The sequence below is a fragment of the Oncorhynchus tshawytscha genome, linkage group LG20 (assembly GCF_018296145.1).
Source record: "Oncorhynchus tshawytscha isolate Ot180627B linkage group LG20, Otsh_v2.0, whole genome shotgun sequence".
NCBI lineage: Eukaryota > Metazoa > Chordata > Actinopteri > Salmoniformes > Salmonidae > Oncorhynchus > Oncorhynchus tshawytscha.
Genome location: NC_056448.1, coordinates 8,120,204 through 8,136,031, shown reverse-complemented (window position 1 = coordinate 8,136,031; position 15,828 = coordinate 8,120,204). Strand labels below are relative to the sequence as shown.

The 15,828-nt window shown below is 46.0% G+C and overlaps 1 protein-coding gene across 2 annotated transcripts in view; it reads left to right on the top strand.

The window, feature by feature from the left end:
* LOC112219762 (A disintegrin and metalloproteinase with thrombospondin motifs 6-like) overlaps positions 1–15,828 on the top strand; it is a 166,045-nt gene that overhangs the window by 116,842 nt on the left and 33,375 nt on the right. The gene's annotated exons all lie outside the window — the stretch shown is intronic.

The window sequence follows — 15,828 nt, the reverse complement described above, 5'->3', positions numbered from 1 at the left end:
AGATTGTTCAATCCCACATATTCCTTCATCAAATCAAATCAAGCTTTATTTATGCAGCACATTTCAGACATGGAATGAAACGCAATGTGCTTCCGCAGGAAGGAGAAACAAACGATGAAAAAACAACGAAAATAAAAGCTGAAATGTTTACTACACAACAAACACAAGACAAAAAAAAAAGAAACGAAATAATGTCATAACGTGAACAACTAAAAAGCAACCTAGGATAAAGCCAAGCTAAAAATGTGTGTTTTAAGATCTCTTTTCAAAATGTCCACAGTTTCAGTCCTCCTTCAGGTTCTCTGGCAGGCTATTCCCGAAGGCTGGAGGAATAGTAACTAAAGGCTGTCTGTCCATGCCTCTTGGTCCTAGGCTTTGGGATAGTTAAAAGGTCAGTACCAGAGGACCTGAGGGACCTACAAAGGACATCACTTAAAAGCATGACTGACATGTGTTGGGGTGCATCAATCGTGGATTGATTTAAAAACCAATAGAAGAATCTATATTCTAAAACCGGTGTAATGCGTGCTCTCCGTCTGGTCTTGGTCAGTACCCGTGCTGCAGCATTCTGTATGTTTTGCAGTTGACCAGTGGCTTTCTTGGGTAGACCAGACGGGAGAGCACTACAGTAGTCAAGCCTGCTTGTAATAAAAGCGTGGATGATTCTCTCTGTATCGCCCTGAGAGAGAAACGGCCACACCGTGGCAAAGTTCCTCAGGTGGTAAAAAAGCTATATTGGTCACATTCCCAATGTGTTCCGAATCTAAAATAACACCTAGTTTTTTAAAAACCTGGTGTGTTATCTTTACTGCCCGTCAATTAAAATGTGCGGCTCATTCTCTCTCTGTGTTTTGGCTCCGACAGTAAGTACCTCGGTCTTGTCTTGTTTTAGCTGGAGGAAGTTGTGAGCTATCCAAGTATTTAAATCACTAATACCGTCTCATAATTGATCCGTGGAGCTAAAAATCCTCTGGTGACATGTAAAGTTGTGTATCGTCTGCATGGCATTGAAAATCAATGCTGTGATTTCTGATAACGCTGCCAAGGGGTAACATACACTACCAGTCAAAAGTTTGGACACACCTACTCATTCCAGGGTTTTTCTTTATTTTTTAAATATTTTTTAAAAAATTTTAGAATAATTGTGAAGACATCAAAACTATAAAATAATACATATGGAATCATTTAGTAACCAAAAAAAGTGTTAAATAAATCAAAATATATTTTAGATTCTTCAAAGTTGTCACCATTTGCCTTGATCACAGCTTTGCACACTCTTGGCATTCTCTCAACCAGCTTCACCTGGAATGCTTTTCCAAGCTTTTCCAACTTGAAGGAGTTCCCACATATGCTGAACACTTGATGGCTGCTTTTCCTTCACTCTGTGGTCGTACTCTTCCCAAACCATCTCAATTGGGTTGAGGTCGGGTGATTGTGGAGGCCAGGTCATCTGATGCAGCACTGCATCACTTTCTTCTTGGTCAAATAGCCCTTACAAAGTCTGGAGGTGTGTTGGGTAATAGTGCCACTAAGCCCAAACCAGATGGGTTGGCATAGCAATGCAGAATGCTGTGGTAGCCATGCTGGTTAAGTGTGCCTTGAATAAATCACAGACAGTGTCACCAGCAAAGCACCCCCACACCATCACACCTCCTCCATGTTTGACGGTGGGAACCACACCTGCGGAGATCATCCGGTCGCCTATTCTGCATCTCACAAAGACACAGTGGTTGGAACCAAAAATCACAAATTTGGACTCATCAGACCAAAGGACAGATTTCCACCAGTCTAACATCCATTGCTCGTGTTTCTTTGCCCAAGCAAGTCTCTTCTTCTTATTGGTGTCCTTTAGTAGTGGTTTCTTTGCAGCAATTCGACCATGAAGGCCTGATTCACGCAGTCTCCTCTGAACTCTGTGAAGCATTTATTTGTGCTGCATTTTGTGAGGCTGTTAACTCTAATAAACGTTTCCTCTGCAGCAAAGGTAACTGTGTCTTCCTTTGATGTGGCGGTCCTCATGAGAGCCAGTTTCATCATAGCACTTGATGGTTTTTGCGACTGCGCTGGACAAAGCTTTCAAAGTTCTTGACATTTTCCGGATTGACTGACCTTCATGTCTTAAAGTAATGATGAACTGTCATTTCTCTTTAATTATTTGAGCTGTGCTTGCCATAATATGGACTTGGTATCTTACCAAATAGGGCTATCTTCTGTATACCACCCCTACCTTGTCACAACACAACTGATCTTGGTCATACACATTAAGGAAAGAAATTCCACATATGAACATTTAACAAGGCACACTTGTTAATTGAAATGCATTCACTATTATTCTACAATGTAGAAAATGGGTAGGTGTGTCCAAACGTTTGACTGGTACTGTATATAAACTGAACAGTACCAGACCCAAAATCGAACCTTGTGGAACTCCACATGTGATATGTTCACCAAGGGTGACAAAAAACTCTCAATCTGTTTAATAGGTCCTAAAACAATTTAGAACTGTACCGGAGAGGCCAACCAACCTCTAAAGTCTGTCCAGAAGGACATCAATGTCAACGTTGTCGAATGCAGCACTTAAATCTATGAGTGCAAGGACAGAGAGCTGTTTGGCATCTGTGTTGACTCTAAGATCATTTACCACTTTAAATAAGGCTGTCTCTGTGCTGTAATGGGCACGAAAACCAGATTTGAATGTTTCAAAAGTACAGTTGGCACTTATAGTAGTTTAGTTGTTTGAACACCAATCCCTCCAGAATTTTGCTTAAGAATGAAAGGTTGGAGATTGGCCGAAAATTGCTGAGAGCTGATCAAATCTAGATCACTTTTCTTCAGAAGGGGTTTCACCGTAGCAGTTTTTAGTGCAGCGGGCAAAGAGCCTGTGAACAGAGAGTGTTTAACAATAGAATGCACTTCTTCAGATATGCAGTTAAATACTGTTTTGAAGAAGGTGGTGGGGATAGGATGGAGAAGAGCAGGTCGAAGGCTGAAGTTGTGATAACACTTTTCTGAGCATGTCTGTTTCAACCAGGGAAAATCAATCCATAGTGCCTTTGTGTGGTAGGCTAGGGCACATACCATCAAACTTCCTTCTCATCAGGTCTTCTTGACTGATACCCAGCCTAATGTTGGTTGTCTTAGCTCTGAAATATGCCGCAAACTCATCGCATTTAGATGTGGAGGAAAGTTCACACAGGTTTGCGGGGGGTAGGATTTTATCAGGCCATCAATGGTCAAGAAGAGCACTGTCTAGTTATTCTGATTATTAATGATCAAATTAGAAAAAGGAGTCTGTCTGGCATTCATAATTGCCCTGTTATGTATGCCAAGTTGCTCTCTCAGAATATCTCTCAGAATATCAAAATGGACGTTCAACTTTGACTTTCTCCGCTTCCGCTCTGCCTTTCAGCAATTTCTCTTTCATTTATACGTTTCCTCACTCATCCAAGGGGCTCTCTGTTTGGATGTGGCCTTTCTAAACCTCACTGGAGCTATGGCATCAATGGTTGCCATTAATTTGCTATTAACGTTATCAACTAAATCATCACAAGAGGACGGCAGAATAGGTGGTGGAGTATTGTTCATACACTCAATCAAATCTGTAGCAACTTCAGAGGTAAGATAGTTTTTCTTAATAATGCGTTCAGTATTACCCGGTGCTAAGGGCAACAAGGTAGTAAAACATCCACAGTGGTGATCAGATAAAGCAACATCAACAATAGAGAATGTGTCAATAGAAAGCTCCTTGGTAATAACCAGGTCCAGAGTATGGCTGTGCTTATGGGTGTGCCCAGTGACATGTTGGATAAAGTCCATAGAGCTCAAAAGATTCATAAAGTCATTGGCCTTGGAGTCAGTCTCTATGTCAACATGAATATTAAAATCGCCCAGCACAATGATCTAATCACAGTTCTCAAGGACAATAGCCAATAGCCTATACAAGTGGCTGACATTTAAACAGTATAGCATGATGCTCAAAAACCCTGTATAGTTGCCAAACGAAATGTCCTTACAGCTGAGAGCATTAGTAAACATAGAGGCTGTCCCCTCACCCTTTTTCAATTTTCTGATATAGAGTATAAAAAGCTGTAGTCCGAGGGGGAGGCTTCAATAAGATCGTCACTACAGTCTGATGACAGCTATGTTTCAGTGAGAAACACGCAATCATTTTAACGCTCAGTAATGAGGTCAATCAAGAGAAAGGTTTTACTTGTGATTGCTCTAACATTTAAAAGATCAATATTCAATGAGTGTGGGCCACTCTGCCCCTGGGGCATCTGCCTCAAGGTAACCAATGGAATAACAACCAAATTATTACAACCACATTTTCTTACAGTCTCCAATCTATCAGAATGGTCGGAGATAACAGTTTGTATAAACTCACTAGAAGGCGGAGTTAAAGGAACATAAATTAGGTTGCTCACAGTAGCCATACTGCCATTTGTACAGGAGTTGATATGGTTTCCAAGTCCTCTTTTGCTTATTCTGACAGGGAGAACTGGACCACTACCAGACCCTGTCCGTCAAGTCTCTAAAACCGTTTGCGATGTTTCTGGAAATAATCCGGGAACCCCTGCGGTTAGGGGGAATCCCGTCTCTTCTAAAAAAACTGCTGGTTGCTCCCACGGCAATTCAAAGTTGGTGCAAAAAGAGACATCCCTGTCGTTGCAAAGTTTCTTCAGGTACTCGTTCAGGGCACAGAGTCGGCTGAAACGTTACGAACCCCTTCGGTAGCATGTTTCTTATGAAATTGAGCCTCAGATATATTGTACTACAAGAGAGGATGTCTTTATTTCGTCCATATGTATATATCCAGTAAGAAATACAGAATTTAGACTAACTGTAAAAACGCTATATTGTCGAAAAATGTGCTGTTAAAATAATGAACATATAGGGGAGGGTCTGGGTGGGCATCTATCCGCGGTGGCGGCTCTGGTGCGGGACATAGACCCCGCTCCACCTCTGGCTCACCCCACTTTGGTGGCGTCAAAACTGTAACTAGGCCACTCAAGAACATTCAATGTCATCTTGGTAAGCAATTTGCCCCTAAACATAACACTTTGTATTCAGGACCTAAAGTTAATTTCTTTGCCACATTTTTTGCAGTTTTACAAACAGGATGCATGTTTTGGAATATGCATATTCTGTTCAGGCTTCTTTCTTTTCACTCTGTCATTTAGGTAAGTATTGTGGAGTAACTACTAAATATTGTTGTAACTGTTTTAAAGTCACCACTGATTGGCCTCATTGTGAAATCCCTGAGTGGTTTCCTTCCACTCCGACGACTGAGTTGGGAAGGGCGCCTGTGTCTTCGTAGTGACTGGGTGTATTGATACACCATTCCAAAGTGTCATTAATAACATCACCATGCTCAAAGAGATATTCAATGTCTTCTTTTTTCATTTTAATCCATCTACCAATTAGGGTGGTCCGTATCCAGATTTTCATATTGTCATACTGTCCTTCTCTCACCTCAGGATTTACGGTATTACCAATTTAATACACAAGTAGGCGCCAAAAAAAAACGTAAAAAAATAAACATTGGGAGTCTATTACCAGAATGCAAACAAAACAAGTAATAGCGAATTTGCATGGAGGTTGCTAGCGAAATATGCTAACGACTGCAAACGAAGATAAATGAATTGCAATCCGGCTCATAAAGTTATACATAGGTAGGAGCTACCGAATGTCTTTTTTTGTGAGTTTGGAATGTGAACGAGAGTCATTGTGCAAATGAACAATGTTTTGACTCATGCAGTACTGGCTCTCCAGTACTGGCTCTGTGAACTGTGGAGTCTGGAGTTGCTAGGGCAACCGGCCTGCCTGCCCTGCAGGGAGAATAGGAGGGAGAATAGGGGGGAGGAGCAAACAGACTGAGAACTGAGAGGAGAAAAAACGCAAGGAAATCAAGATAGCAGTGGCAGCTGTACAAATAACTCATCCAAAGGGCTTTGCCTTCTCAAACATGGCAGAATTCAAACATAATATGCTGCCCCCGTCACAGTATTAATTCAGCCACTTACTTAGATAGCAAGTTAAACTAAGGGTCTTGTTAATAACGCATAATTCTGCGTTTTTCACGCAGGTCGGAAAATATAAAACTCCTAAAAAATATCTTGTTGTGTTTTGTAAACACAAGTCTAAAATGCTTATTTTTGTAAGTTCTGCTCGGCATCAGACTAATATTGTGTTCAGTTGCACTTCTAAACTCGGATGAGAATTCAGGAAGGGACATGTATATCTGCAGACAGCGCTCCGACTGATGTGTAACTTATTTTCTCCGATACCTTACTTGGTGTAGCCAGACTATGTTTCTCAGGTAAAATGCAAGACAAACTTTAAGCAAAACATTAGGACATGTAGCTGGCTCCATTCTTTCTATGACAGGCCTAAACATTAGAAATATCATGGCCATGCATCATGTTTTTACAAAAAAAGATCTTGCTTTTTCATTGTAAGCTCATTTACTTGTGCAGCTGCCAGCCAAATAGCATGGCATTTTATTTGATTGAACCTTTATTTAACTAGGCAAGTCAGTTAAGAACAAATTCTTATTTACAATGACCCCGGCCAAACCTTAACCCGGACGACGCTGGGCCAATTGTGCGCTGCCCACTTCTGCTGTCATCTCATGAAAATGAAGCTATTTTATGTCGAATGTGTTGCACTAATGTATTTTCTGGAAAGGAAAACTATAGTTGCCTGCCCTTGATCACTCTATTAAAGGAAAAAAACAACACTGGTGACTTTCAATATAAACGTGACCCCTGTCAATACACAGTAGGACTCACTTGCTTATGCTTTCTCCTTTTGTGCTATTTACAAACAAACATGTGACTGTGCTGGGGAACTGAGTAAGCTTTATATAATGTGACAGGTGAAATAAGAACACAATCTGCTTTATCTCCTAACGCATTGCACAAGTTGACTGCAGGTATTTACTTAAAATATAGCTACAAATATTAAAATGTATAGGAAAAACTTCAAAGAAATAATTTCAATGGTATTGACGGAATTGAAAAATTCTTCCCTGGCTATTTCCAAATACGCCGGTATACTGTATATACTGTATACTGCCCAAGCCGACTACAAATAGATGCCCTTCTTTGTGAGGCATTGTAAACCTCCCTGGTCTTTAAGGTTGAATCTGTGTTTGAAATTCACCGCTCGATTGATGGACTTTACAGATAATTGTATGTGTGGGGTTAGGACTGTGGCGGTCACAACATTTTGTCAGCCGGTGATTGTCAAACAAATAACTGTCGGTCTCACGGTAATTGACCGTTAATTACCATAAACACATTTAGCATCTCCATTTCCATGCCAGGTAGGCTATACTCTTGTTGTAAAGAAAAGCAATGTGCTTAATTTGAGGAAAGTTGAGAAATAAATATAGTAGACCTAGCCTATAGAAAGCTGATGGGAGCCTCATCTTTTTAATAGAAGCCATCACTCTGTTTTTCGCACACGAAAATGCATAGTATATAGAAATGTTGCGCAACATGAGCTCATGGGCTTTCAGGAAGTGTTTGGTTAGATTTGCGAATACATTTGCATTGATGTCAGACTGATTAGAGGGACAATAGAGTGCTGAGTACCAGGCAGTTAGCAAGTTTGGTGAGCTACTAATGACCATCAGCAGCGTCAGAGCTTGGAGAAGCCTAATTACCATGACTAAACAGTCATGTGGTCATGTGGACTGCCTTCATGACTCGTGACCACCGGTGTGGCGATAATAAGGTCACTATAACAGCCCTATGTGGGGTACAGAGATGAGGTAGTCCTTCAAAAATCATGGTGAACACTATGCAACTTATTATGTGACATGTTAAGCACATTTTTACTCCTGAACTTACTTAGGCTTGCCATAACTAATGGGTTGAATACTTCTTGAAAAGTTTGTGGTCAAATGCACATCCTTAAAAACATAGGTGCTGGGTTAATGAAGAACACTAGGAAAGAACAAGAAGGACCGCACACGGTTAAAGCTCCCAATTCACCACTTTATTGACAACGTTTCAATCCAAAACCTGATGCAGATCCGTTGGGTGAATTGTAAAAATATAATTCCACTTTGACATTATGGGGTACTGTGTGTCGGCCAGTGACACAAAATCTCAAATGAATCCATTTGAATCCATTTTTATCTGTAACACAACAACATTTGGAAAGGTTTAAGGTTCTGGGAACCTTTCAAAAACTCAGAAAGACTGTTTTGTCAATATTCCTGCAACATCCAAGGAACGTTTTGTGCACACTGATTTTGTGCAAACATTATCTGAATTATCTGAACTGGACAGTTTTTAGTTTTTTTGGGAACATATCTTTTGCGATTTCCCACCGTACTGTTCCCACAACCTAATGAAACATTTTGAGAACCTTTAAAGAACAGACAAAAATTGTTCTAGGAATGATCTTGTCATATCTGGTAAACATTATTTTGCACCCTAAAATATACATGGTAGAATCATACACACAACTGCACCGTTTAAAAAATGTTTTTGGGTAACATATCTTTTGTGATGACCCCACAGTGTTCCCCCCAGACTGTTACCACAACCTAATGAAACATTCTGGAAACCTTTTGTAACGGTTTTCTAGGTGTGAAGGAGAGTCGGACCAAAATGCAGCGTGTAGATTGCGATCCATGTTTAATCAAACAAACGTAACACGAATACACACAAAACACTACAGAACAATAAACGTAACGAAAACCGAAACACTTGTGTCAACTAACACAGCGACAGGAACAAAGACACTAAGGACAATCACCCACACCAAACTCAAAGAATATGGCTGCCTAAATATGGTTCCCAATCAGAGACAACGATAAACACCTGCCTCTGATTGAGAACCACTTCAGACAGCCATAGACTTATCTAGAACACCCCACTAGCTACAATCCCCCATATATACACACCACATACAAAAACCCATGCCACACCCTGGCCTGACCAAATAAATAAAGATAAACACAAAATACTTTGACCAGGGCGTGACACCTTTAAAGAACAAACTAAATGTCTTCTGGGAACGTTCTTGCAACATCAGGCATAGGTTTTTATACAAACACTGTAGAATCATCAGCACAACTGGAAAGTGTTTGTGTTCTCAGAACATTTGCGGTAACCTAACGAATGTTCTTGGAACTTGCTCAGAACCAGTTTTGGTTTGCTGGGAAAACATTACTGGTACATTGTGTTATTCCATTACTTGAAAACCTAGTTAGAACATTTGGGGAACGTTCTGTTGTGGTTGTTACAGATGTTGTGCACAACATTTTAGTGAACGTTAGGAGAACATTTTTTATGTTTGGTTTTGGGATGTTATCATCCTAATGTTAGATAAAAAAACTATTTAGAATCTAATGGGAATCTTAGCTAATGTTCTGGGAATGTTCCCGGTTTGTTGGGAACCCTCTATTTTTAAGGTTGCTAGGAGGAAGAAGATTCTAAGGCTTGCCCTCCTGTGAAGGGTTAAGTTTTTTGTTCCCTTTTGGAAGAGCAAAGTAAACCTCAGCCATTCACGGAAGGCAATTACCTGCCTCTCTGACTCTGTCAAGGTACTGAATGGAGTATCACTGACTTTGATTGATGGAAGATTTAACGCACGAGTGGTTTTGGGATAACAGAGAGCACTGAGGATGCTAGCTTGGTGAAAACAATGGTCAAATAAATGCTTTTGTCCAGGTGAATTTAGGTTTTGTTTGTGTTGAAACAACGTTTGAACGTCCCAGTAAGATCTTATTGTTACACACAACGCAATGCAAAATGTTCCTTTAAATTCTATGAAAGTTAATTCAAATACCTTACTTTAGTCCTAAAAAGTACTTTGAACAAATATTGTGTATGGCTGCAAACTCAACCCCCCCCAGCAGCCCACTCCTCCTAACTATTTCAAGGTGGGCCTTTTTTTTCTGAAGCTGAAAATTGAGCCAGTTAGGAGGCTTGTGGATAGTCAACCACAAATCTTAAAAATAACAGTTGAGAGCAAGCATCGAACGTTTACTTTGGAAAACAAACATCGTCCCAGACCACCGTTTCATTGCCCCGACCGGAGTGCATCCACAGAGCTCCTACACACACACAAACACACACACACACACACACACACACACAAAAACACGTATCGTAATTTCAGAGAGAGCAGAGAGTGTAGAGCGAGTCTGGCGTTGACAGCTCTGGCCTGGACATGAAGCCTTGTAGTAATGAAGGTCAAACACTGGGAGTGTGTGTGCAAATGAATTAAGTCATAACATACAGACACGCTAGACTAACCCCACGGCTATCAGAGGAGATTGCTAGCCGCTAGCCACGGGGTCTGAGCTAAAGGCTAATCTCTCCCACAGCGCTGACCGGCGTGGTGTGTATGTGAGTGTGTGTGTGTTATGACTTCATTCATTTACACACACACACTCCCAGCCCTCCCCTATGGCCTGCGGTTCCTGCCCTGGTCATTGTTCCCTGCTGAGCAGAGGTCAGCACTCAATTGTTCTCTCTTTCACAACAATGAGATAATGCTGACTCCCTCCCTCCCTGGCACTGTCCCCTGTCGCCAGTTCACATAATCCACCAGGACTGTGTTAGGGATAATCAACATGTCACTTCTAAATGTCATCGGTGCGTGTGTACTATTAAATGTCACCTCTTAATGGGGAGCAGGACAACAATGGAGGGTGGGAGGCCTGCTGGGAGTTCCTCTGTGGTGGCTGACACAGACATTGTGTTAACCAGAGTGGCTGGAGAAGACGCTGGTTACGATAGGAGTGACTGAGAGGGTTGGATCCATACCTTAACAGTTCCAGTTCTATACTTCTTATAGTTCCCGGTGCATAGCAGGAAAAACTCACTATTGGAGAAGAAGAAAAAAACTCAAGCATATTGGCCGCGTTTGATGTAGCCTCTTAGTTGTCGAAGGTCTGTCTCGATCAACATCATACAAATGATTCAATCACTAATCTTACCCTAGTACTGTATTTCACTCTGTCTTTTCTCACCAGAGCTGCATGATGGAACTGACTGGGGATTGGCCCTTACTTCAATAGTAATGAAAGTCAGTCACCCTTTCCTTCAGCTGGGTTCAGGCCTGTAGTGCGTGTGTGCCTGCGTGTTTGTGTGTTCAGGCCTGTTTATCCTGCTCTACTTTCAGCCTGTGAAATACAGTATATAGCTTTGACCTGAGCTCACTGAGAGTCTTTGTTTGTCCTGAGGGAAAGTGCTGTTGGCCCTCGCATACGCACACGCACACACACACACACACACGAACACTCACACACATACATTTACATGGACATTTTTAGTTATTTAGCAGACGTTGTATTCCAGAGCGACTTACAATTAGCTGGCGTTGTTACCTTCAAGTAAATCTCTTCTTTGCTAGGGTGATAGGGATGGTCGGATGGGCATAAGCATCTGCCTCTGATTCCAAAAGGTTGCCAGTTTGAATCCAGCGATAGAAAGTTGTTTTTGAGATTTTGTTTTTTTGCCTGTCCCAAACCTTAACCCTTACCTTAACCATTCAGAGTTAATGCCGAAACTCAACCTTGAACGCACATTTGACGTTTGTAACAACTTTGAAAAGTGACTTTTGAGAAACACGGATTAACGTCTAAATCTGACGCAAGACTGTGAGAGTTAGTTGTTTAAGATAGCTAGGTGAGACCACGACACACCACAATCGGAACAAGTACATTTCCCCCTCAATGAAGTCGTTATGTTCCCTCAGCAAAGTCAGTGGTAGTAGGAAAAAACAAGCGCATTTTAAAACATTTGAATTACATTTTGGGGTTGGAGGGGGGGGTGTGCCGTGGGATTTATTTACAATACTCTGTAAAGAGGTAGGGTTTCAGACGTTTTTGGAAGATGGGTAGGGACGCCGCTGATTGGGATGCCAGGACAGAGAAGCGCTTTGACTGGGCTGAGCTGGACCTGCCAGGTGGGATGCAGTCCAGAGCCTGAGACCTCCAGCCCTGAGAGGGTGGAGAAGGAGGATCTGATGGTTCACGGCATCGAAGATCCAGGAGGAGGAGAACAGAGGAGAGAGAGTCAGCATCGGGAGAGTGGAGAGCCTCTGTGACAAAGCTTGAGTGGTTAGGGTCAAGAAGATTGCTCTGAGAGAGATAACGAGAGACTCGGTCAGAAACCGCACGCTCAACTGTTTTGGAAAGAAAAGAAACCAGGGATACCGTCTGTAGGTTTTGCCGTCCGAAGGGTCGAGTGTTGGTTTCTTGAGGAGTGGAACCACTCTGGCCATCTTGAAGTCAGAGGGGAGGCAGCCAGTGGTCAGGGATGAGTTGATGAGAGAAGTGAGGAATGGGAGAAGGTCTCCAGAGATGTTCTGCAGAAGGGAGGAGGGGATGGGGTCTAGTGGGCAGGTTGTCGGGTGGCTGGACATTACTAGTCACACAATTTTATCTGGAGAGACAAGAGAGAAAGTTCCCAGACAGAGAATGTTTTCAACAATAATGTCTTTGCCTCTTCCCTGATCCAAATGGAGAGCCTTCCAAGGCATAGAACACCAACCTAAGCCCCAGTACTGGCCCGGCCCTGGCTCCAGTACCTGTCCCAGTCCTAGCTCCAGCCTCATCTCTAATGCTAGCCCCAATCGCAACCCCAGCACCTTACCCCCGCCCCAGTCGAGTCTGAACCAAACAGTGTCGATCCGGCCCAGCCCCCATTCAAGGCCAGCCCCAGCCCTAACTCCTAACCCCAGCCCTAACCCCTATCCCTAACCCCAGCCCTAACCCCATCTCCAGCCCTAACCCCAGCCCTAACCCCATCCCCATCCCTAACCCCCAGCCCTAACCCTTAACCCCAGGCCCTAACCCCATCCCCAGCCCTAACCCCATCTACAGCCCTAACCCCATCTACAGCCCTAACCCCATCTCCAGCCCTAACCCCAGCCCTAACCCCATCCCCTAACCCCATCTCCAGCCCTAACCCGAGCCCTAACTCCATCTCCAGCCCTAACTCCATCTCCAGCCCTAACCCCAGCCCTAACCCCATTCCTAGCCCTAACCCCATCTACAGCTCTAACCCCATCTCCAGCCCTAACCCCATCCCCTAACCCCATCTCCAGCCCTAACCCGAGCCCTAACCCCATCTCCAGCCCTAACTCCATCTCCAGCCCTAACCCCAGCCCTAACCCCATCCCTAGCCCTAACCCCATCTACAGCCCTAACCCCATCTCCAGCCCTAACCCCAGCCCTAACCCCATCCCCAGCCCTAACCCCATCTCAAGCCCTAACCCCAGCCATAACCCCAACCCCAGCCATAACCCCAGCCCCAGCCCTAACACCATCCCTACCCACATCCCTAACCCAGGCCCTAACCCTATCCCCAGCCCTAACCCTAACCCCAGCGCTAACCCCAGCCCCAGCCCTAAACCCATCCCCAGCCCTAACCCCAGCCCTAATCCCAGCCCCAGCCCTAACCTTAACCCCATCCCCAGCCATAAGCCCAGCCATAACCCCAGCCCTAACTCCAGCCCCAGCGCTAACCCCAGCCCTAACCTTAACCCCAGACATAACCCCAGCCCTAACCCCATCCCCAGCCCTAACCCCATCCCTAACCCCATCTCCAGCCCTAACCCCAGCCATAACCCCAGCCCTAACCTTAACACCATCCCCAGCCATAACCCCAGCCATAACCCCAGCCCTAAACCCCAGCCCCAACCCCTAACCCCAGCCCTTAACCCCAGGCCTAACCCCAGCCCTAATGACAACCCCAGTCCTAACCCCAGCCCTAACTACTAACCCCGCCCCTAACCCCAGCCCTAACTCCTAATCCCAGCCCTAACTCCTAACCCCAGCCCTAACCCTATCCCCAGCCCTAACCCTTAACCCCAGCCCTAACCCCAGCCCCAGCCATAACCCCAGCCCCAGCCCTAACCCCAGCCCTAACCCCAGCCATAACCCCAGCCCTAACCCCAGCCCTAACCCCAGCCATAACCCCATCCCCAGCCCTAACCCCAGCCCTAACCCCATCCCCAGCCCTAACCCCAGTCCCAGCCCTAACCCCAGCCCTAACCCCAACCCCAGCCCTAACCCCAGCCCTAACCCCAGCCCTAACCCCAACCCCAGCCCTAACCCCAGCCCTAACCCCAGCCATAACCCCATCCCCAGGCCTAACCCCAGCCCTAACCCCATCCCCAGCACTAACCCCAACCCCATTCCCAGCCATAACCCCAGCCATAACCCCAGCCCTAACCCCAGCCCCAGCCCTAACCACAGCTCTAACCCCATCCCCAGCCCTAACCCCAGCCACAGCCCTAACCCTAACCCCATCTCCAGCCCTAACCCCATCTCCAGCCCTAACCCCAGCCCCAGCCCTAACCCCAGCCCTAACCCTAACCCCATCCCCAGCCCTAATCCCTAAACCCAGCCCTAACCCCAGCCCTAACCCCAGCCGCAGCCCTAACCCCATCCCTAACCCCAGCCCTAACCCCAGCCCCAGCGCTAACCCCAGCCCTAACCTTAACCCCAGACATAACCCCAGCCCTAACCCCATCCCTAACCCCATCTCCAGCCCTAACCCCAGCCATAAACCCAGCCCTAACCTTAACCCCATCCCCAGCCATAACCCCAGCCATAACCCCAGCCCTAACCCCAGCCCCAACCCCTAACCCCAGCCCCTAACCCCAGCCCTAACCCCAGGCCTAACCCCAGCCCTAATGACAACCCCAGTCCTAACCCCAGCCCTAACTACTAACCCCAGCCCTAACCCCAGCCCTAACTCCTAACCCCAGGCCTAACTCCTAACTCCTAACCCCAGCCCTAACCCCATCCCCAGCCCTAACCCTTAACCCCAGCCCTAACCCCAGCCCCAGCCATAATCCCAGCCCCAGCCCTAACCCCAGCCCTAACCCCAGCCATAACCCCACCCCATCCCTAACCCCAGCCCTAACCCCATCCCCAGCCCTAACCCCAACCCCAGTCCCAGCCCTAACCCCAGCTATAACCCCAGCTATAACCCCAGGCCCAGCCCTAACCCCAGCCCTAACCCCAGCCATAACCCTATCCCCAGGCCTAACCCCAGCCCTAACCCCATCCCCAGCCCTAACCCCAACCCCAGTCCCAGCCATAACCCCAGCCCTAACCCCAGCCATAACCCCAGCCATAACCCCAGCCCCAGCCCTAACCACAGCTCTAACCCCATCCCCAGCCCTAACCCCAGCCACAGTCCTAACCCCATCTCAAGTCCTAACCCCATCTCCAGCCCTAACCCCATCCCCAGCCCTAACCCTAACCACATCCCCAGCCCTAACCCCAGCCCTAACCCCATCCCCAGCCCTAATCCCTAAACCCAGCCCTAACCCCAGCCGCAGCCCTAACCCCATCCCTAACCCCAGCCCTAACCCCAGCGCTAACCCCAACCCCAGCCCCATCCCCAGCCCTAACCCCAGCCCTAACCCCAGCGCTAACCCCAAACCTAAACCCATCCCCAGCCCTAACCCCAGCCCTAACTCCAGCCCTAACCCCAGCCCTAACCCCATCCCCAGCCCTAACCCTATCCCCAGTCCTAACCCCAGCCCTAACCCTAACCCCAGCCCTAAACCCATCCCCAGCCTTAACCCCAGCCCTAACCCTAACCCCAGCCCTAACCCCATCCCCAGCCCTAACCCCAGTCCTAACCCCAGCCCTAACCCTAACCGCAGCTCTAACCCCATCCCCAGTCCTAACCCTAACCCCAGCCCTAACCCCATCCCCAGTCCTAACCCCAGCCCTAACCCTAACCCCAGCCCTAACCACAGCTCTAACCACAGCTCTAACCCCATCCCCAGTCCTAACCCTAACCCCAGCCCTAACCCTAACCCCAGCCCTAACCCCAA